The sequence below is a fragment of the Mandrillus leucophaeus genome, unplaced genomic scaffold (genome assembly GCF_000951045.1).
Source record: "Mandrillus leucophaeus isolate KB7577 unplaced genomic scaffold, Mleu.le_1.0 Scaffold997, whole genome shotgun sequence".
Taxonomy (NCBI): Eukaryota; Metazoa; Chordata; class Mammalia; order Primates; family Cercopithecidae; genus Mandrillus; species Mandrillus leucophaeus.
Genome location: NW_012110885.1, coordinates 405,125 through 411,943, shown reverse-complemented (window position 1 = coordinate 411,943; position 6,819 = coordinate 405,125).

Genomic DNA, 6,819 nt, shown 5'->3' with positions numbered 1-6,819 from the left:
TTCTCAAGGAATTTGTGTTTTTAATAATTTTGGGTTAATTTTGAACTCCACTTGTTAGTATTTTATGAAGTATTTACATACTTTCAGTTCATATCCATAGATCCTCATTTTTACATATTGATTTCTGCCCCACTTGGTAAGTGCCCCTGCCACACTCCAAGATCCACCACTGCCCTGTCACTCACACAATGTAGGCAACATTACTTAACACTGAAATCTGAATTTCTTATTCATAGAAATATAGTGGCTACCACAATTCTGTATTCATTGAATTAGTAAAACCATCCCTATTCTTCATATTCTCACTATTAAGATATTAATAATCCCGGAAGCCCACTTTAAAAATAGTTCTCATTGCCTTAAATTGTATGAATGGTTCAGACATCAGCAACTTGTTGAACTCGTATTTCAGCTTTTTTTCTGACAAAGGAAGATTCAGTCCTTCAGAGGAAACCTTCTCAGCAGCCTCCTGTGCACCTGCTCCAGGGCTGGAACCTGTGTTGTGTGGCTCCTGAGTGACTCTCCAGCCCAGCCCTTGCCTTGCAAGGAGGTTCCTCTTGGGGCTCACAAACATTTACCCCCAGCTTCTCTAGCCCAACATGAAATGGCTTTGTTCTGGTTTAGAATACTCTTTCGGTGACACCATATGCTGCTGACACCATTTCTTGAAACAAGTGATTAGCCTTACTAAACGTGTTGAATTCTGCAGGGTGAACCAAACCAAGGATTATAGGATGAAGGAGGAAGTTCCTTCTCCGAAGCTCTGGATTCATTTTATTAGTGGATCCAAAATGAATACAGAAATTTACAGGAGTTTGGGGAGTGATGTGTTTCTTCAATGGGCTCCTGCAGTTGAATGTTGCACCTGAGAATACGAGCAGATCCAGATACATTAAGATGACACCCCACTCCATATCCACTATTCCAATAACACACATTTTCCCTTCTTCCTATGTTGTAGCTTATAGGAAGTGCCACCTACACTGATACTAGGCCCACATATCTGACTTTTCCCCTAGAGATCTAAAGCAAACAGGATACAAGGGGAGACTTGGGAAGTGCATACAGGTTGTTCTTTTCATTTTCTCAGCTAGGAATCCAGAAAAGGCTTCATGATAACAGAAGCTGAGGTCACTCAGGGAGTTTTCAAGACCTTGGTCTTAAAAATGGTGATATCAGAGGATTCGGATTCCTCTACTGTCTTGTCTCACTCTCTGCCATTTTCCGTTAGTTTCCCTGCGTTCTCCTCAGATAGAGTCTGTGCATTGCCACACTTGCATCTTTAATCCAGAGCCATCATCCTGGTTAGAATAGATTGTGCAGTGCGGGGAAGCACTGCCTGTTCTGACCATGGAAACCTAGAGACGCGATCGGCATCCTCTTCTGGGCTGTGACCTTGACCAAGCGTCACCGGGGGAAAAGCTCATTTTTGGCAATTAATCCCTTTTGTGGTATCAGCATCCCTGGACTATTTACTTACTTCTTACCCCTACTAGCTAACTTTGCTCATTTGTATAATAATGGAAGGATGAAAGAAAAATCTGGAAGGGAAGATTTGTCTTCGTCACATAAGATAAGGTTCTGGAAAAGTCCTTCCCTGTAGAAGCTCCTGAAGCAGGCTCCTGGTATGTTTCTCAGTAATTAATTATCTGCAATTATGATCCATAGGAAATGCATTTGGATTTTATTTTTTTAGAATCCTGAGGTTTCTGGAGAGAAAGTAGAGAAACTTTAGTAGTGAAAGACACTCTGGAACTGTTGCATTTACCGAGTCCACATCTGTCTTTCAGATGTCTATAGTGCTTGTCATGTAGTGCCCTCAATATCTTGTGGCTTCTGCAACCTCTGTTCCAGTTAAGCAAGTGTCAACTGCCATTTTAGGCATGTCCATCTATCCAGTTTTTGGTGTGAGTAAGGTTTCTCGCTACTTCAGTTATTTAATAGAGTCCAAAATGTGTTGACGTTCAGATTATGCACATTTCTTTTGACATAAAAATGAGGTTGTTGAATTTTATAATCTACATTTTGGAGCCTAAACCAAAAGTACAATCAAGTGTCACCTCAGATGTGTTACTGGAGGCAGAATTCTGATCTCATTACATATAAGTGGTACCTGGTCTGACATACATGAACAGGCAAGGAAACAGAAAAAGGACAAGGCACAATGTTTATGAAAAAGTCTCAGCAATTTTAATTTTCTTCTGAGGAAGCTGAAATTGTGCAAGTAAAACAGTGTGACTGGACATATCTCAGGTGAGGTTGTGTTCTGGTAAGTATCACCTGTCCTAGGCTGGATCCAGTAGGTGCACTCAGAACCCAAATCCTAAAGCAGCGACTTGTATTCCTTAAACAGATGATACTCCAATGAGAAAACTGTTCTCAGGTGAGCTGCAGAGCAGGGAGGAGGAGACGGAGGTGTCCTTGGCTTCCCAGAATTGCTGAAAGTTGAAGACCAAGGTCACCTCTTCATAGATGGAGCAGAGATCCACCTATGAGTACATCACATCGGCTCTGTCTTCAGGAATCTTGGGCTGTGGGGGAGGTGAAGGAATTTGATTTATTCCTTTCTGCTAACGCAGTGTGCTTCAGAGAAAATGAATTGAAAATTTAATAAATATGCTTTTTGCCATAATATGCGAGAGAATATGAATAATTCATATCGATGCAAGTGGTCACTTCAGAGCTGTCAGAAGGAGCAAGTGCACAACTGAGAGAAGGAAGCACCCTGCCCCAGGAAGCAGGTGCGCTAAGACCATCCCCTGAGAACTGCCCTCTAGATGTCATGTGTCAGTGGAACCTGGGCCCGTGCCTGCAATCACGTGCATACTGTGGAGAGCAGAGCACAGCTCCACTCCTCCTCACTGTGTGACCTAGGATGTGACCTCTTCCTCTGAGCTTCATTCTAATTAGGTGTTACAATCAAATAACATCAGTAACTTTACCTGTTAACTTTCCGGTAAGAGCCAGTGATGATCAGAATTGTTATCACTGTTGTTGCCCAATCCCTTAAATATCCTAAAAATACCTGTGTGACCCCTCGTCTCAGACCTCAGATGACCACCTCGCAGAGAGCACACCTGCTTTGTTTCTGTCACAAACGTGGTATTAGAACTGGAAAGTATGCGTACCTTATTATAGAATTTCTATCTTAGTTATGTTACATTGGATGAAGTTAGAATTAGTAAGTGACAGTTAGAATTTTAGGTGATGGGATGTCTAAGCAAACTGTCGATGGTGTGTCTTCATTTCTCACTGCTTATTATAGATAATGTGAGAGGAGAGAGAAAAATTAAAGAGAAAACTATTGACCAATAGTCAGGTGTTTGATAAACAAAGGAGATTTTCACATCTTCTGGAAACCCCATTAAATTAAATAAATTAAGGAACTTTAAGACACTTTTCCACATTCTGGATGCATGTCTAATACAGATTTAGATTTAAATGCACAGAGATAACGCAGAAAATGGAAATTCGGCAGCAGATCAGTTTGCCAAATAGGCAGATTTAAACTAGTTTGCAATTTTACCTAAATACTCAAAGATTAAACCCCAGATTCAAATAAGAAATGATAAAATTTCAATGTTAGCTGACTGGTTGGGAGAAGCTTAAACTAACATTATTTGGATGAATCATACATCAATAATAAAACTTTGTCCAGTGGTCCAAATTTTCAAGGGGCTGCTTGAGTAAATAGTTTCTACTTCCCCTACCTGTGATTTCTGGCAGAATCTATCACCCTCTAAATCCCAGGGGCCATTAAGAACAGAGATAGAAGTTTGAATACTATGAAGTTTTGAGAGACCCAAATTACTGCCTGGACTGATTGGTGAGGATGATCTCTATGAGCCTTGACTTTGAAGAGTGTGTGGTGGCTTTTGTTATAATGAACAGGTAGCAACAGTGACAGTCAAGGAAAATTAAGGAGGAGGGGCACATGGTCCAAACAGAAGAACAACATAAAGATCTAGAAACTGATATCAATGAAAAGGAAGCATATGGATTACCTGGAAGAAAATTTAAAGTAAATATTAGAAACATGTTCAATGAGCTAGTGGCATCATGCCAGAACAATGTGAGAATTTTAATAGAGATAAAACATTTAAAAGATGACTAAACAAAAATATTGATGCTGAAGAATACAATAAGTGAGACAAAATTTTTAAGAGGATTGTAGACCAGATTAGACCTAATAATAAAAGAAACAGTAAACTCAAAGAAAGATTATTTGAAATAGTAGAGACAGAGAAGAAAAACTTAAATGAAAGAAATAAAAAAGAGTTAAAGACTTACGAGTCAGGAAGCACAGTGAAAATGAAATTTTATGCATTGAGGAGTTATGCAAAGACACGACAAAAGTGGTAGTGAAGGAAGAGGGTGAGAGACAGAGAGAGAGACAGAAAGAGAGACAGAGCAAGAGAGGCAGAATGGTTTTTAAAGCAGTAATTGCATAGAAACTTTCTAAATCTGGAGAAGCAAATATTCGTCCAATCCATGAAGCTCTATATATTTTAAATAAGGTAAACCAAATGAGAAAAATCAAAGATAGTTTGAAACCACATTATTAAAGGAAAGGTTTTTGAAAACAGAAAGTAAAAGAGCAGATTTAGCAGATTTCTCAGCAGATTTTCAGTTCTGAATGGAGAGGAATTATATTTGATAATGTATGGTTTATTGATTGAGATTACTTCTGAGACATGTATTTCTAATCAATGTCATCATTGTGCAAGCATCATAGGGAGAACTTACACAAACCGACAACGAATATCCTACTACACATAGACTATGTGGAATAGCACAATGTTTCCAGACAACTAACCTGTACAGAATGTTACTGCACCGAACACTGCAGGGAACTGAAACGCTGTGGTAAGTATCTCTCTATCTAAACACATCTAAATATGGAACATCCTTAGTGAAAATATCGTATTACAATGTTATGTGGCCACAAACATATATGTGGTCTATTGCTGACTGAATCATTGTTAGGTGGCCCATGACTGTATTCAAATTGCTCGGGGAAAAAGAATGAAAAACATACAAAACTCCGCCAATCAAGAAACTTTCCATGTAAATCTTTTTGTAAAATAAAGGGTAGGTAAGACCTTTCCCAGAGAAGCAAAAACTAAAGGAGTTCTTCAACACTGGGCCTGCCTTAAACACCAAAGGGTCTCAACTACGTATGCAGAATAATGACATTACTGCATCAGCTCCATTCTGGCCTCTGCCTTGTGACAATTTTGTGTGAATTTTCTTTCTGCTCTCTCAGGAGCTTTTTTCTCTCTCATCTTCTAACTCCATTCTTCTTTTAATTCTCAGTTTGTTGAAAAGATTCATATTTAGGCTAAGAACATTATAAACGTCGGAAAAAAAATTCATCTTAAACTCAACAAATTTAATTACATGTCTTCACGGATGCCCATCTGTTCTTTTCTTGTTTTCCTATGGGATGTGGCCCTTGTTTCTACTTCAGTCCAGTCCTTAATTCCATATGCATGAGGCATCCAACCATCGCACACCCAGGACCATCTTGGAGGAAGGGACCCTACCATCTGCCTCATCTGCCTTCAGGTGCACAGTGGCCATTCCTTCAGCTGTTGTATGTGCTTTAGGGCTTTCCATTTAAAAGTGTATTTCACTATCCCCCAAATAAAGTTCCTGGACCTCAAAAAGTGATGTGCATTGGGGGCATTGACAGCCAAATTTCATTGAAAGTCTCTTCTGCCCTTGGTAATTGAGGAAGACTGGGAAGAAGGGAACGAAACTCAGACCTCATGTAACTCCTCATTTAGCAATAGATTCAGTACAAATTTAGAAAGTTGAAGACATAGAGTGATGTTGGTGTGGTTTTCTGTGGCATGCTATGGAGACAGCAGAAGATGGTCAGTGGTCAGTCTCCATCCAGCTGGTACCCATTGTCCATTAGTTAGGTCTTCAGAAAAGATAAAAGACAACTTTTGTGACAAAGCGCCAAGGGCTTCATTAAAACACTGTGCCCAGAAATTGGTCAACAGGGACATGACAAGTTTTTATATCACACCTGCTATTTTTTGCCTACTTTATGTAGGATTCTGAGAGATGTGCCCAGCTTCAGGGGGCTGATTCTCCATCCAGGGGACAGCGCTAACAGTGTTATGAGTTCTGTGGTATTAGTCTGTCTGGGTCTTCCTAAGAAGACAACACGGAGTGGGTGGCTTAAACAACAAATATTGATTTTCTTACAATTCTGAAGTCTGAATGTTGAAGATCAAGGTGCTGGCAGGGTTGGTTCTTGGTGCAGCTTCTTCCTGGCATGCACTGGGACACCTTCTAATACACTGCATCTCCACATGGCCTCTTCTCTGCGTGCATGTGAAAAGTCAGAGGTCTCTGGTGTCTCTTTCTCTCCTAATAAAGACAACACGTCTATTGCATTAGGTTCTCACACTTCTGACCACATTTAACCTTAATTATATCATTAAAATTCCAATATAGATCCATTGAATTTAAGGTTTCAGCATATGAATTTTAAAGAGGGCACAATTCAATTGATGACACAAACCAAGAGATGGTGAGAAGCATTAGAATAGATATATTTTTAATCACTAAGGAATAATGGGCCATGCAGGAACTTGTAGGAAAGTTCCTAGTAACCAGTGAAACTTCAATTGTAAGAGGAAAATGTGCCTTCCTCCTTTCTTTTCTGGCAGAAGAATGTGAGGAAGCAGAACCACAGATATCAAAGAAAGAGGAGCCCTGGGGACAGCGGAGGTGCTGGCGAGGAGGGAGAGCACTGAGCAGATGAGGAAGCCCCGCCCTCCCTGCACCTGCTCCTGACCCGGC